The 15,562-nt window shown below is 37.7% G+C and overlaps 1 long non-coding RNA gene across 1 annotated transcript; it reads right to left on the minus strand.

Annotated features, from left to right (window-relative positions):
• Positions 1-6,475: 6,475 nt before the first annotated feature.
• Positions 6,476-15,090, minus strand: LOC117671402 (uncharacterized). The gene is made up of 2 exons (XR_004592837.2): positions 14,888-15,090; positions 6,476-6,979 (listed from the first exon to the last, which is right to left on the minus strand). It is a non-coding gene; the product is annotated as an uncharacterized LOC117671402 (long non-coding RNA).
• Between the last annotated feature and the right edge of the window lie 472 nt (positions 15,091-15,562).

The raw sequence follows: 15,562 nt of genomic DNA on the forward strand, positions 1-15,562 counted from the left end.
TAATTAAGCTGTCTTGAGCTTCTGCATGAAGTGGGGGGACAAACTGGCACTTTGCAGCGTTTTCTGAAGCCTGCTGTCGACATTACAGTCCCTGCTGCTTTTAGCTGTATCGATCGGATGCCTGACCTGTAAAATCCTTGAGGGCGAAAAAGGCTGCAAGCTTACTGGAGCTTTCCATGGAAGCTTCAGGACAGCTTGTGTAGTCAAGTACAATTACCTGTCCCTCCAGGAGAGCCAATTAGTTCACAAAGAGCTGGAGCAGAACAAATGTTTGGTGTGTGATTTTAGAATCTTTACAGGGTGAAGGCAAAGGGGGACGGGAAGGGAGGGAGAGCTTTGTTCTCCTCATTCTTTTGTTTCTAATGGTATCATGATTGTCCAACTTCTGTGGCAATAGCTATGTGTGTGTGTGTGTGTGTGTGCGTGCATGTCCTTGTGTGTCTGCAAATCTCCGAGAATCTGTTGAGCAAAAAGCTATTTAGCATTAGACATGATTAGAAGAACAATAATAACTGGTAAAAAGAGTAGTAATTGCAGCAACAATGGTTTTGTTCCAAATCCCTGATGTAAGGAACACTTTACAACTAAAGAGCCGCTTGCTTACAATTCTGATATGTCTGCAGAACTTCCTCTGGCACTAACCTTTTGCTAATTCTCACCCTGTAGACCTGACAACTAGGATTAGAGTGTATCAATAGCTGAAAAGAAAGCTAAAAGCTAGTCCGGTTTTCTCCTTCATACTTTGGGTAGAAAGCTGTTAATATGATTTTCTGACATTTGGTGGTCAAAATAAGAGCAGGACAGTAATAACCTTTTGAAATCCTCTGCCAAATTTTTGGTAGAGAAATCAGATGGGTAGTTTTGCCAAATTCCAGGCAGAGAAGAAATTGTTCAATAATTTCTCAAGGGTCAAACTCTGCCTTAGTTGTAGCAATAGTATAACTCCTACAAAACTCCAGTGGGAGACATTGTTGATGACTGGGATTTAATTGATGAATGGAGAACCAAGAAAACTGCATGTCTAGAAAATAAAAATAAATGTACAATGAAAGATTAGACCGTCTCTCATACAGCTACCTTGGCTACTTCATAAATAAGCAAGCTCAGGAATGCAAAAGGGTTTTTTCCCCACTAATATCTCCAAAATTTCCCTTTTTGTTACAGTTTCTAAAACAAATTTTCTTTCATCAAACTGGATGAGAAAAAAAATAGGAGAATTTCTTTATTCACTCTTTAATCCAAATGCATTTCCCCAAATTTGAAGTTATATCATCTAAAATGACACAGGTCACTAAGAAATTTCTTAGTGGGGTAATGAATGATGAAACATCAGCAACTGCTTTGGAGGCTTTCAGTTTTGTCCTTGTGGAATGAGACAGTCTTAATCAAAAGTTTACTGTGACTGCATTCAATAACTTTGTCCAATAGGTGGCATTATTCCATATTCTTATTTCTTAGATTCTGTGATTTTTTTTCCCCTCTGTGATGTTCTTTGGAGAAGTTTCTGAAAATTTCAGGCCTGTAATGGAAACTTGTGGCTCTGAAACAATTTTCATATCATTAATAAAAGGTTGTTCCTTTCAGCTAGTACAATCTGTAGCTTTTAGTGTAATTAGAAATTATTCATAAAATAGACATCGTGTTCTAATGCATGACAAATGTTTCCTCTTGTTCATTTTGTTTCATCTGTAATCATAATGATCCTTGAATTGCATTGGCTTTATGAAGGCTATCAAGCAATCACTATAGCCACTATCAAGCAATCACTATAGCCAACGGTGATCCAAATACTAAAAAAAAAGTGAATGTTTTTCTGTGGTATAAATACATTAATAATCAAAATCATATTAGAATAGACAATGAGCCTTAATCTTGAGATAAAAACATTCAGCGGTAAGAAAATGAGAGACAGAGATTATTTTTTAAGAAAAATCTTGTACAGGTATCCCTTCTAAATCACAATAATGCAAAATAATGAAATATATGTCATGATACCAGAGTACTGCCTACTCTCAGAAATTCACAAATTTGCATGCAGATATATATTTTTATATGCAAATATAAAAGGTATGGAATTTGTGTCATGATATATATTTATCACTTGTCCCCCCCAGTGGTGAAATTCAGCTGGCTCTATCCGGCGGTAGCGTTGGTGGCGGGAAGCCACCCACCCACCCGGACATCATCATGTCCTGTTTTTGACCCTCTGCGCGTGCACAGAAGGCTCTGTGCATGTGTGGAGGCGGCTCATGCGCTCACATTTGCAAACCGGTAGCAAAGGTAAGTGAATACCACCCCTGTTGTCCCCTCTTGTCTTCCAGTTACAAGTTTAATGAATGAAGGCTCAGGATGATGTGTCTCAGAATAATGTTGTAAGATCTGAGAGCCAAAATGGCGCAGTGGTTAGAGTGCAATACTGCAGGCTACTTTAGCTGACTGCTAGCTGCAGTTTGGCAGTTCAAATCTCACCAGCTCAAGGTTGATTCAGCCTTCTATCCTTCCGAGGTGGGTAAAATGAGGACACAGATTGTTGGGGGCAATATGCTTACTCTGTAAACCGCTTAGAGAGGGCTGTAAAAAGCACTATGAAGCGGTATATAAGTCTAAGTGTTATTGCTATCCAATCAGGATTGGTCACCAGGACCAAGCTTTTGGACTCGTGCTGGAGCCCCAAGTTGTTGCCATCTTTAGGGAACAACTTTCTAGCAGAGGGTGTGCTGTTCTGTGTGTGGTATTTATGTGGTGCCTGTTGTATATGGCTTTTTAGATGTTGATTGGGGTGTGTTGATGACTGGCTATTAAGTCACTGGCTGTCTTTTTCTTGTACTGCCCAGTCCTTGCTTTCTAAGTACTTGGTAAGCTGGTGATAAATCAGCATTTCTGTTGATTGACAAAGAGCGCTTTTCCCAGAATTCAATCACTTCCCTGGCTGTTTTTATGCTTGCTTGTCCAACAATCTTACTAGCTAACATTGAGAACAGAATCACTGTTTATTTATTACATAATAAAAGTTTCAATCGTAAGCTAACTATTTAATATTAAAGACTCTGTTGTGATTTTATTGTGTGCATGTGTCTATCTCAGATATTTTAGGATTTTCTCTTTTATCCCATGGTGGCACAGTGGTTAGAATGCAGTAGTGCAGGCTAATTTTGCCCACTGCCAGGAGTTTGATCCTGACCAGTCCATGGTTGACTCAGGCTTCCATCCTTCCAAGATCAGTAAAATGAGAACTGAGATTGTTGAGGGTAATATGTTGACATTGCAGACGGTGCAGAAAGTGCTGTAAAGCACTATAGAGTGGTATATAAGCCTAAGTGCTGTTGCTATTGCTACCTCTACCTTTAGTTGCTCCTTGCGGGCAAGTAGAGGCATACTGATATGTGTGCAGAGGTAGCCTTATTGGCAAATATGTAAGAAATGAACTTTGATTCTGCTATATGATATATATGGCTTGCCACTTTTACTATGTAGTTAATGAATTAATGAATTTCTTCATTAACAACTTGCTGGCTTTATAGTAAAACCATCATTTGGAAGCAGATGTCCCATGTGCTCCATGATCAGAAAATAAATAAATTCTGTCCTCCCTTAGCAATCAAGAAGTTGGGTGGTAGTGGTGGGAAAAAATGAAGAAGGACTTAAAGCTGTGATGCTAAATACATTTTGTCCTCCCTGTTATTCTTCAAACTCAGATTGATTTTGCAAAAGAACTTCAAATCCTGATGGATTCTGGTTGGAAACTTAATAAACGGTTCCATGGTGTGCAAATATATCTTCCCATTGAGCCTGTAGAACACTCAGTGAAAATTGAAGTAATAAATGATAGGCTCTTATGTTTTGGGCCAATTTGTGAACAAGCTCTTCTGTTCACTATTTGCAACCATAAATAATATGTGCTTCTTTATTTGGCTTTCCCTTTGCCCTTCCCTTTAGAATTGGGATGGATTGGTTTCATATCCACAATTTACATTCTCACTGGGACCAGAAATGCATTATATTGACTTTCAGGAGTGCCAAGCTCCCTTGCTTGCAAAGCTTGAAACCCCCTATCCTGGATTTCTTACAAATTTATAAAAAAAAAAGATTTTAGGCTGTGGCTACCCTGGATTCTTTCTTCTCTCCTCTAGCCAGTTCAGGGTTGCACAGTCTCTTACCTTGGGTCCCTCTCTGGAATATCTTTCTTATTTCCTGGGAAGCCACAATGCTCCTGCTCCTTCTGCAGCTGCACATCCAATCTCACCGGAGTATTTGGGCTGCTTTGGATCAAAAATTGTCCCGTGATGTACTATTTCATCCAACTGAAGGTTACAAAAGTTTTAATTTTATATAGATTTCCTGACCTCCTTTAGAGGTCTCATTACTTGTGTTGAGTTACTATTTATAAGATTAATCTATCAGCTGACTTGCTCTGAGCTTTCCCATCCTCTCTGCCATCCATCTCTTACAGGCAGGGGTGGACTTCAAAAATTTTAGCAAGGGGTTCTCTGCCCGGTTGCTGGGTGGGCATGGCCATGGTGGGTGTGGCATAGTCAGCCTCCTGCACCATGGGCGGGGGGCATTTTTGCCCTCCCCAGGTTCCAGAGGCTTTGGGAGGGCAAAAACGGCCTCCTCAGCCTCCGGAGCCCTTCTGGAGGCCAGAAACGGGCCTATTTCTGACCTTCCCAAACTTCCAGTAGGCCCATTTTTCACCCTCCCCGAGCCTCTGCACTCGCCCTGCAGTTACCTGAATCCAAAACAGGCCACATGGGGACTCCTGGGAGGGGAGGGGAGGGAGGGGTGGGGGGGTGGGGCCAGCCAGGAGTGGGATTTGGGGGTTCTCCGAACTGCAAAGAATCTTAGCTAGAGGTTCTCCCAAACCCCTGTGAACCCCCAGCAGCCCACCCCTGCTTACAAGCATGTATGTTACTCAACCTAGCCAATTCACTTTTTTCTAATCCATCATCCACTTGTTTCACCTGTTCAAAATATGTGTGTTTCTGCATGCTAATCATGTAAACTTTATTTAGTGCAGGACTGATTCATTAGGTTCTCTATAGATAGAAATATTTCTATCTTTCTCTAATCCCATTTATAAAAGAATTTAGTGTAGTCTTTCAGTTTTTCTTTAATTTCAGTTGCTTCTATCAGATATTTTCCAAGATTACTGTTCATAGGATAGGTGTATGTTTTTATGATATTGCTCTGCTCATCTTATTTGATTTCAGTGTTGTCCATCTGGTATTGACTTTATATAGCTCCTGTGTTTATGTTATTTGAAACAAGTATTGGCAGCAAAACATGTTCTTCATAAATTTTTGTTGCCCTATCTCCTGCATTAGCAAATGCATTAGAATGTTTAACCTATTTTCTAAAATTATTCTCTTGGCCCAAGAGAATAATTCACATTCCTATTGCCTCAGTAGTGGCTTGTTCTTCAAGAATGTTTCCTATAGCCTCCACCCAAACTCATTAAAATGAAAGTCAAATCTATGCATATTGAAATAGTTAGCCAGTGTCTTAATCTGAGTTTGATTTTGAAGCTCCTGCTCATAAACTTCTTTCATTTTTAGCCTTGTCCCCATTGTGATTGGTTCTCCCTTCCCTTTTATTATTGCTGACAAGAGTGATCTTAGCAGAAGTTTCTGCTTCTCCTAGTCTTATTTTCAGTCATCAGAGCTAATGAGACTTTTTTTTTTTAATTTGATTTATATGCCGCCCTTCTCCAAAGACTCAGGGCGGCTTACACTGCGTTAAGCAATAGCCTTCATACTTTTGTATAGTTTATACAAAGTCAGCTTATTGCCCCCACAAACTGGGTCCTCATTTCACCTACCTTAGAAAGGATGGAAGGTTGAGCCTTGGAGAGATTCGAATCAGCAGTAATTGCAGGCAGCTGTGTTAAGCTGTATGGAGATAGTAATATCCCAGGATCAAACATAACTCTTTCAGGACTAATATTCCCAGAGATCCTTTGTGTAGATTGAAGTGATTGCTCCCAAATATTTCAGAAATTGATTCAAGTGACAATGAAAACAACCCATGTTGATTTAGAAATTCCCAAATATATGTGTATAGGACTACAATGCTGCCATATCTGTTACAGAGGTCCCCACAGAATGCAGTCCCATTGAAGTAATAAGTATGTAATATTAAGTTAATGTGCCTTTTTATTAAATATTAATTTGTATATTATATGTAGAACAAAAGTGCCTGCTTTCTATTTGAGCCATGATAGCAAAAATCAAATTATGAGGGGGTTTTTTAATGATCATTTTACAATATTTAAGAATTTATGAAATATTTTAACCATTTTTTTCCAAATAATATTTGGACGTATTAGTATATGGATATAGATATTGCACTGTGAACCCATAATGATCTATAAAACAAACATTCACCAGGTAACATTGATGAAATCAGGCTAAAGTAATTCATGTTTTACTAAACCTTTGGTAACTGGAAGCTGTCTTTGATAATATTATAGTACCTAGTGCCTCTATGTAGACAGAATTTTTATTTCGGGTGCAAAATATGCAGGACTGCTGTCACACTTGTAGGTGAAAACTTTTTTTTCTTTTCGTTTTAGAAAGTTAGCCTTTAAAAAAAAGAATTGCCCCATTGTTGTTGTTTTTTTTAAAAAAGAGATCAATGAATCAAAGCCCACAAAAACAAATAAGCATGCCCTGTCTTTTGTTCAGTATCAAGATGTAATATCTGGCTGAAAGAGAAATGGGAATACAGTACTGCTGTTTTCATCATGTACTTCTCCTCAGAGCGAAACCACTGTCAGAAGAGACAGGCCAGAAGGTTTTACATAGAAGGAAGCCTTATACCAGGTCAAAATATTGCTCATTTGACCTTGAATTGTTTTGCTCTGATTGGCAGCAGTTCTCCAGCTACCCAATCCATTGAACCCAGACAGGTCAGGGAATCCAGTTCTTCTGCTTACAGACACTCTCTCCCATTGAGCTATCTTTCCTTCTTTTGAGGACCCGTCCTTTAAAGAAACAAGAAAATAGCTTTGTTATTTGCAGAAAATCTTTTTCACATCAGCTTGTTTGGTACTGAGCATCATGAAATATTTGGAGGCTTATTTTAGAACCTATGATCTATTTTCAGACATACCATGTTGAACATGGAGTATGGAGAAATTCACTTGTTTGCAATTTTAATCTAACTTACCTAAACAGAAATGCAAACTGGATGCAACCATCCTTCAATTGTCATATTTTTCTGAATTTTGTGATGCAAAAGTCTGAGAGCGGAATGGGGAATTAATGCACGCATTCAGGAAAATAAATGTTAGAATAATACCCTTGAACCTGAACTGAAAGTGCTTAGCTCACATCTGGTAGAGAGTCATAGAGTAACTAGCATCTGCCTACAGGTGCTACAGGTCCATTGACATCACATAGCATTTTCTTCCATTTTGTGTATCGTGGGCCAGTTTTGCTTCTATCAAGATTGAGTTTAACTTACACTAAATCTTTTTCCATGTCCTTCAGCCAAGTGGTTTTTTAAAAGCTCTACTTTATAACTCTCAAGACTTGATTTCCAGAACAATCAGAAAGGAAGTTATGAAGTGGCCTTGCAGCAGATTTGTCCAAACCACCACATTTGTTGCTTCTAATTTCATCAGCCACCACAGGTTGCTTGCAACTTCTCTTTCACTGTCTACAAAAATCACATTGTGTCCGCAAACATTAGATCTCCACAACACAAACTTTCACTCCTTAAAACTTGCTGGAAGAGACATCTCTGTTCTGCTCTGTGCAGATATTGCAGCAATAATTTAATGGTTTCAGGTGTTTTGAGATGGACTGAAATCCTTAATATTTGGTGTAGATAATGCATTTGGGGGAAAAAACCATTAACAGCAATCATTTTGAAGCAAGAGTCAAGATTCCATATCCATAAAGGAGCACTGCTAGTATTAATGATAGATAGATGTGCATTTCCATGCCAATGCTTATGCTGCCTTTTTATCAAAGGCAACATACAGGAGTTTTGAAAGCTGAGGTAGCCTAGCTGATTGATGGTTATTAGCTGTGGCAGCTATTTTATGTTCTTGGACTACTGACACAAGGTATTTAAATTGTTGAGCTCTATCAAAATAGATAGTTGCCTTAGAGCCATTGGTTATGAATACCTTGGTCTTGTCTTTATTGATAGTTGAGCTGTATGGAGTTTTTATGTTTGGATTCTTTTTCACTGTCTGCAAAAATCACATTGTGTCCACAAACATTAGATCTCTGTTCTGCTCCGTACAGATGTTGCAGGTATTTTAAGGATACCTATCAGCCTTAAAAGAGCATTTAAAATATCAATGCAGTACTGCAAGGAAGGCCAAGTAGAAATCAATTATCCAAAAATTAGAATTATGGCATTTGCCAAAGGCCCAAGAGCTATTCCTAGAGATCAAGATTGAGCATATCTCCTCTTTCAAATATCTGGGAGAAATCCTTTCTGCTGACAATAGGAAATCCCTCAGGAACTATGTTGCTGAAAATGCACAGAGGAGATTAACTGCCATTCTTAAATTTCTTAAACCAAGATGTAGCCACTACTGTATATTCTGGTAACACCATTGGAAGCCAAGCCAATAGGCAAATTCTTTAGGATGTCCAGCTCTCCAATTTTGCATCATTAGAATTTATACAATCCAAAATTGTAAGATCAGCACTTCAAGACTCAAATTGTGTTTCAAATGTCACCTTGTAACTCTGAGACAAGCTTCATGAAAGTGGAGGCTAGAGTGTGGGTGACCATATTCACTTACTGGCTCAAATTATTCTTTATTTCTCCTTGGCTTGCTCATTAACTGTTGCAATATTTTCAGGATCAGACTCAATAAAGATAATAGAAGTTAAATCTTTAAATATATTTCTTTTTAATTATGATAGGCATTCTATATTCACTGAATATTCAAGGTAGAAGCCGCGAGAATGGTGAGGGTGGCTCCTTATATATACAAGGGGTGGAGCTAGGAATGGGAGTGGTAAGTTATGAATACATTAAAGTCCAAAGAATAAGTTAACCTCTGATGTTCCATATATACATTATTTACACATTGGAGAATAAGGCATTTACATCTGACAAATCCCCCTCTAAATGCCGGTTCGTTACACAACACCAATTACATTCTGATTCAGGACAATATAATACATATAATTTAGAAGTTAAATATTTGTGTTGTTTAGAAGGTAAGGGTTTTGTTAATATGTCAGCTAATTGTTCAGAAGTATCGCAATGTATTGCTTTAATGAATCCGTCTTGAGACAGTTGTCTCACATGCTTAAACTTTATATCAATATGCCTGGACCTTTGTCCAATTGCATCGGATCTGGATATTTCAATGGCCGCTTTATTGTCTTCATGCATAATAAATGGTAAGGTGGGTTTCTTCCAAACATCAGTGATCAGATCATTGAACCATACAAGGTTATTTGCAGCTTTGGACAAACAAACATATTCCGCTTCTGTAGTAGAAGTGGCTACTAGTTCTTGTTTACCAGTATACCAGTAAACTGGACAATCATTCAATAGAAAAACATAACCAGAAGTACTCTTTCTGCATGATGTATCACCAGCCCAATCTGCATCAGCATAACAAGTAATTTTTGGTTCTCTGTCATTATTGGGTTCCAACATTAAACAAAAATCTAATGTACCCTTCAGATATCTTAGAATTCTTTTGACAGCTTCCCAATGATACAAGGTTGGTTTACTAACATATCTTGACAATAGATTGAGAGGTAATGCAATATCTGGCCTAGTCCAATTAGATATATAAAGGAGTGAACCTATAACTGATCTGTAAAATGTGTTGTCTTTAAACTCAGGGGAAGATTCATCAGTGTTTCTAAGAAAATCAGTTTGCATAGGGGTGTCACAGGTTTTAGCATTATTTAAGTTACATTTGTTTAGGAGCTCGATGATTTTATCTTTCTGTGTAAGTTTGAATCCCCTTTTAGTTTTGTTAATTTGCACACCAAGGTATTTATTCACTTTACCCAGAGATTTCAGTGAGAAGTGTTCATTTAACTTATTTACAAAGATTTCCCTGCTCTCTCTATGCTTTCCAATGTATAAAATATCGTCCACGTAAATTAATACAAATTCAATATGATCATTACTCTTTTTTACAAAGAAACAGTTATCAGCAGTGGTGGCGTTGAAATCCATGGTCTTAAGTACTTTTACCAAGCAATCGTACCATCTTTTGCCGGATTGCTTTAATCCGTACAGACTCTTATTTAATAACCAAATTTCGTTCTTATTAGTGTATTGACTGTGTGGTGCTCTTACATATATTTCCTTATCTAATTTTGCATGTAAGTATGCGGTCTGTATGTCATATTGGAATACGTCCAGATTGAGTGCAGATGCTACTACAAGGGCTGTTTTGACACTCTCTGTTCTCACTGTGGGTGAATATGTATCAGTATAGTCTTCTGGATATTTTTGTGCATAGCCTTGTGCAACTAGTCTAGCCTTGTATAAGGTATTGCCTCCTTCTAAGTTCTTAATTTTATAAATCCACCTGGTACCTATAATTGTTTTATCCTTAGGTGCGATCGCAGGTGTGAATACATTTAATCCTTGTAAACTTTCCATCTCTTTTTCCATAGCTAGTTCCCATTTTTCTCTTTCTTCATGTGGAAGTTTCAATACTTCTTCATATGTATTAGGTGTTATTTGTTCTCCATTCATATGCATTATGTAATCTTTGTATTTATTTGGTATTTGGTTTCTATTGTTTCTAATAGTTCTTTCAGGCTTGCTATGGTTATCATGCAAATATCTAGCTTCCTTTTTTGTTAATGTGTCTGTCTTTATTTTATGCTGACTATTAGTCCAAGTTTTGGTTTTGTTCTTACTTTTGTTAATATTTTGATTTTCTGTTGTTCCTTCCTCGCAAGATATCGTATCTTTACATTTATTAGGAAATATTTCATTAAGGTGTAATTTTGACCAATTGGCCTGTTCATGGAATACAGCTGTTCTGGATACTATAAATTTGTTATTACTATCAATAAATCTGTACCCTTTGGTTCCAGTTTCGTATCCCATGAATCTTAATCTCCTGGATACGTTTTCTCCCTTTCTCCTCAATTGTTTAGGTATGTGTACGTCTGCAGTGACTCCAAATATGTGCATGTGTGATAATTTGGGTTTTCTATTGTATATCACCTCATATGGTGTCTTATTCACAATACTGGACCAGGTTCTATTTTGAGTGTAATTCGAATAATGTAATGCCTCTGACCAAAATTGTTTGCCTAAACCAGCATCCTCTAATGTGCACCTAATCATGGTTTGTAGTGTGGAATTTTTCCTCTCTGCAACTCCATTTTGAAATGCAGAAAAAGGATTGGACGTGAAATGTAACATTCCTCTATCCTTTAACCATTGGGAGAATTCTTTAGACATGAACTCACATCCCCTATCTGTCATAATTTGCTTTATTCTGATATTATGTTGTGTTTCTATACGTTTGTAGAATTCCTTAAATTTCTGAAATGTTTCATCCTTGTGCTTTAATGTGTAAACAAAACCATATCGGCTGTAGTCATCCACTATTGTTAGGAAGTAACGTTTTCTATAGGTAATTGAGGGACTTAATGGACCAACTAAGTCCATATGTACCAAATCAAAAATATTGTTAGTTGATCTGTTAGATTTTTTTGGTCTGGGACTGGTTTTTAGTTTGGTGGACTTACATACTGAGCATTCCAAATAATTTTCACAATTTTTTATTTTGACACCTTCTGCGTGTTCAGTCATTTTTTGTACTACAGGAAAGCTTGCATGTCCTAACTTCCTGTGTAAGATGTGAGCACACTCATCATGAATTGGTTTACCTATTTTTGGTTTCTTTTCCTTGTATGTGTTTTTGTGATCATGAGTTATTCTACACTCATCATTGTCACTGTTACTGACATTTTCATCATCTGCTTCAATACAATCTTCCATATTTGAATCAATGTTATGTAAACATCTTTCTTTAGTTATCAGATAGGGTAGACCTCCTTTTATCATTACAGTACCTACATTTGTTTTGTTCTTTTCTATAGTTGCTTTCCCCTTTGAGAAAACTATATTGATATCAGATTCTCTGCTTAATTTTATGGCACTTAGTATGTTGTGAGGTATTTCTGGGATTAATAATACCCCCTCTATTTTCCCTAGACCAGGCAAGGTCACATTTCCTTTGCCTAGTACTTGAACCTTTTCTTGATTAGCTACCTTTATCACAAACTTATCTTCTATAAATGAAGATAATATACTTTTGTTGTTGGTGGTGTGATTTGTTGCACCAGAATCAATAAGCCAATTGTTATTCTCATCCTGCTGTGTTCTGGTGCTGTCTTGTTTATTTAGCCCATTCAGTGACCCAGATTTCCTCTCTTTTGAATTTTCTCTACCCCCTCTACTTTCTTTGTAATTTGGTGGGCTTCTATATTTGTGTCTATCTGTGGAAGATTGTCTGTAATTATATTTGCTCCTATATTCTGGTCTATGTCTCTCTCTTGAGACTTTGGGGCAGTCTCTTCTACTATGTTCCCTGGATCCACAATTGTAGCATCTAAAGGCCTCATTATGTTTATCTTGAAAGACTACTTTCCTAAAAGGTTTGTGGTCTGTTTGGTTACTGGATCGATTTTTTCTTGAATTGTCTTCTGCTATCAATTTGTTAGATAGACTTTCTATGGATAAATATCCCAAATTAATGGTATCTAAGTGTGACATAAAGCTATCCCATGATGGATCAAGTGAATTGATAATAACACTTTTCATTGTTTGATCTGAAATCACTTCCCCCCTCAATTGTAGCTCAGCTCTTATTTTGTTTAGATTTATCAAATGCTCACTTATAGAAACCCCTGGTTTTACTCTAGAGGAAAAGAAATCCTTAGACATTCTTGTGGTTGTAGCTACGCTATCGCTGTGAAATAGATTAAACATGCATTGAATTATTTCTGATACAGTTAGGTTTGGTTTGATGCTATGATACATTGCAGGAGACACGCTAGATATTATTATGAAAAATGCTCTATGATGTAAACAATCTATTTTTAAAGTCCAAGGTCTTCTTGGAGGGCTAGTTATAAAGAATAGTAAATTTTCTTTCATGAAAATAACCTGAAGCTGTTGATACCACTCTTGTAAATTAATGCCATCAATTCTAAGTTTTGGGAAGTCACTGGGTAAGTTACCTACATTATTCTGTCCATTACTTACAATCTGGGGCAGTCCGTGATCTCTCAAGTGCAGGAAATTACAGAACGGCATTGGGATGCTTGCAATGAGTCTGCGCGGTTCTCTGGCCAGTTCAAGTCCTTCTGGGTCGTCTACGTAGTTTCGCACATGCGCGTTGTTCATTTCTTCTTTGGTGGCGTCGTGGAAGGTTCTCTCCCTTTCAGCTCTCTCGATCCGCTCCTCCTCAGATGAGTCGGTCTCTGGCTCGGTTTTTGGGGTTCTGGTGGTGGTGACGGTTCTTTTCTTCTTTTTGTGTGCGTTGGTATTCGATTTTGTCTGTGGTGTAGGGCGAAATCGGCATGGCTCTCTGGGCTCGGGCGTCGTCGCTTTCGAAGTCAGGATGGGAGCGTGCAGGTCTTGAGTCGCCGGTTTGATTTCTTGCTTCTTCGTAGATGTCTTGGTAATTTTCAGTCTTGGCCCAAAAGCAGCAAAAAGCGTTTTCATTGCTGATTTTACTTGAGATTTTGTTAAATCGTCTTCACTTTCTGATTTTGGATCATCTGAAGAGTTTGAGACTTCTTTCTCACTTTCTTCGTCTGATAGTGTTTTTCGCGCCAGAAATTTTGAACTGAGCGTTTTGATTGGCTCTGCTCCATTCTCTTTTGAAGTTCGTTGAAACCAAGATGGCTGCCATTCAAAATTTCGCGCGGGATCACATCTTTTCTTTTTAATAACTATTTTCTCAGTAGTCATCTCACTTACGATTTTTTGATCTTTGGGTTTTTCTTTAATGACGTTTTTCTCTCTCGCTGCTCCGCTGTTCTTCAGCATCTCCTGGAGGTCCGCGATGAGACTTTCATCATTCTTTTGGTTTTTTAGTATCTTTAATATCTCTGACCTGAGTTCGTTATTTTCTATTTCGATTTCTTTCTGGTCATTATTTTCACTCATTAGTTCTTCTTCTTCAGTGGTGTATTCTTCGGATTCTCTCGAAATCGCATTGGTGGATTCGTTGATCATCTCTTGATCAGTTTCTATTTCTTTGCTGTAGGCCCTGGTGTTGGGCCTATCTTTCTTGGACATTTTTAATTACTTATTGAGTCAATTAACCATCCTCTGCTACCAGCTTGTTGCAATATTTTCAGGATCAGACTCAATAAAGATAATAGAAGTTAAATCTTTAAATATATTTCTTTTTAATTATGATAGGCATTCTATATTCACTGAATATTCAAGGTAGAAGCCGCGAGAATGGTGAGGGTGGCTCCTTATATATACAAGGGGTGGAGCTAGGAATGGGAGTGGTAAGTTATGAATACATTAAAGTCCAAAGAATAAGTTAACCTCTGATGTTCCATATATACATTATTTACACATTGGAGAATAAGGCATTTACATCTGACATTAACAATCCAAACGGAAACAGGCAGTGGTAAAATGTCATCCCTGGGCTTTTCTCCAGCATGGTATACCATCAGGCCAAAATACTCATTAAGCAGCATGTAGCAGATACAGAGTGCCCAATTGGCTCTAGTCAGGACCTCAGCCTTTAGAGTCTATAAATCGAATAGGTATTCTCCCTCCCCTGTGACATACTTAACTAAATTTGAAGTTCCTAAATACCAGAGAACATTATTATACCCCCCACTCAGCTGTCCTTGAAGGCCAATTCAAAAAGATTCCTCACCCAGAGATACAATACCTTGTAATTCTGGACACACAGAAACAACAGAGCATGAACTTCTCAAGTGCTTGTATTACAGAGATATTCATACTAGCCTCATCCCACCATTATTAATAGCCAGGACAATTCTATACTTCCCTGATACTTTTAGATGCCAACCATGTCACAATATACAATGCTGCCAGATTCTGTGCAGCAGCATTCCAAATTTATGGGATGATGACTTGTCATAAACTAGGCCTAGTGAGCACCTAGTTCACAAATTGGTTATATATCAAATATAGATATAGTCTTTCATATACTAACTTTTTATGCTTCTCTATAGTCTAAGGCTCCTGTCCTTCCTTTAAATCTTTATAAGCTTTTAAGAATACATTCTGTTTTTCAAATTTTCTTTAAGACTGATGTATCTTCTATGTTTTCAATTGACTGAACCCTATCTCCTTATGCTGAGCTTTGACTGTAATAAAGATTTGATTTGATTAGATCTGTGATGAACTCAGATTGTCCAAAACTAACATCCTGCTGATTGGCAAAGACTTTCCACGTGACTACATCAATCACAATATTGAACAGCAAGAGAGTAGTAGAGTAGCCTTGTCTCAACAGTAAAAATGGGGAGGGTTTTGGACATTTGGCCATTAATATAGGCAGAACTTTGTGAAACCTAGGTGTCTGCTGCAGGAAGTGTCA

The sequence above is a fragment of the Pantherophis guttatus genome, chromosome 1 (genome assembly GCF_059756535.1).
Source record: "Pantherophis guttatus breed Tessera chromosome 1, ASM5975653v1, whole genome shotgun sequence".
In the NCBI taxonomy this organism is placed as follows: Eukaryota; Metazoa; Chordata; class Lepidosauria; order Squamata; family Colubridae; genus Pantherophis; species Pantherophis guttatus.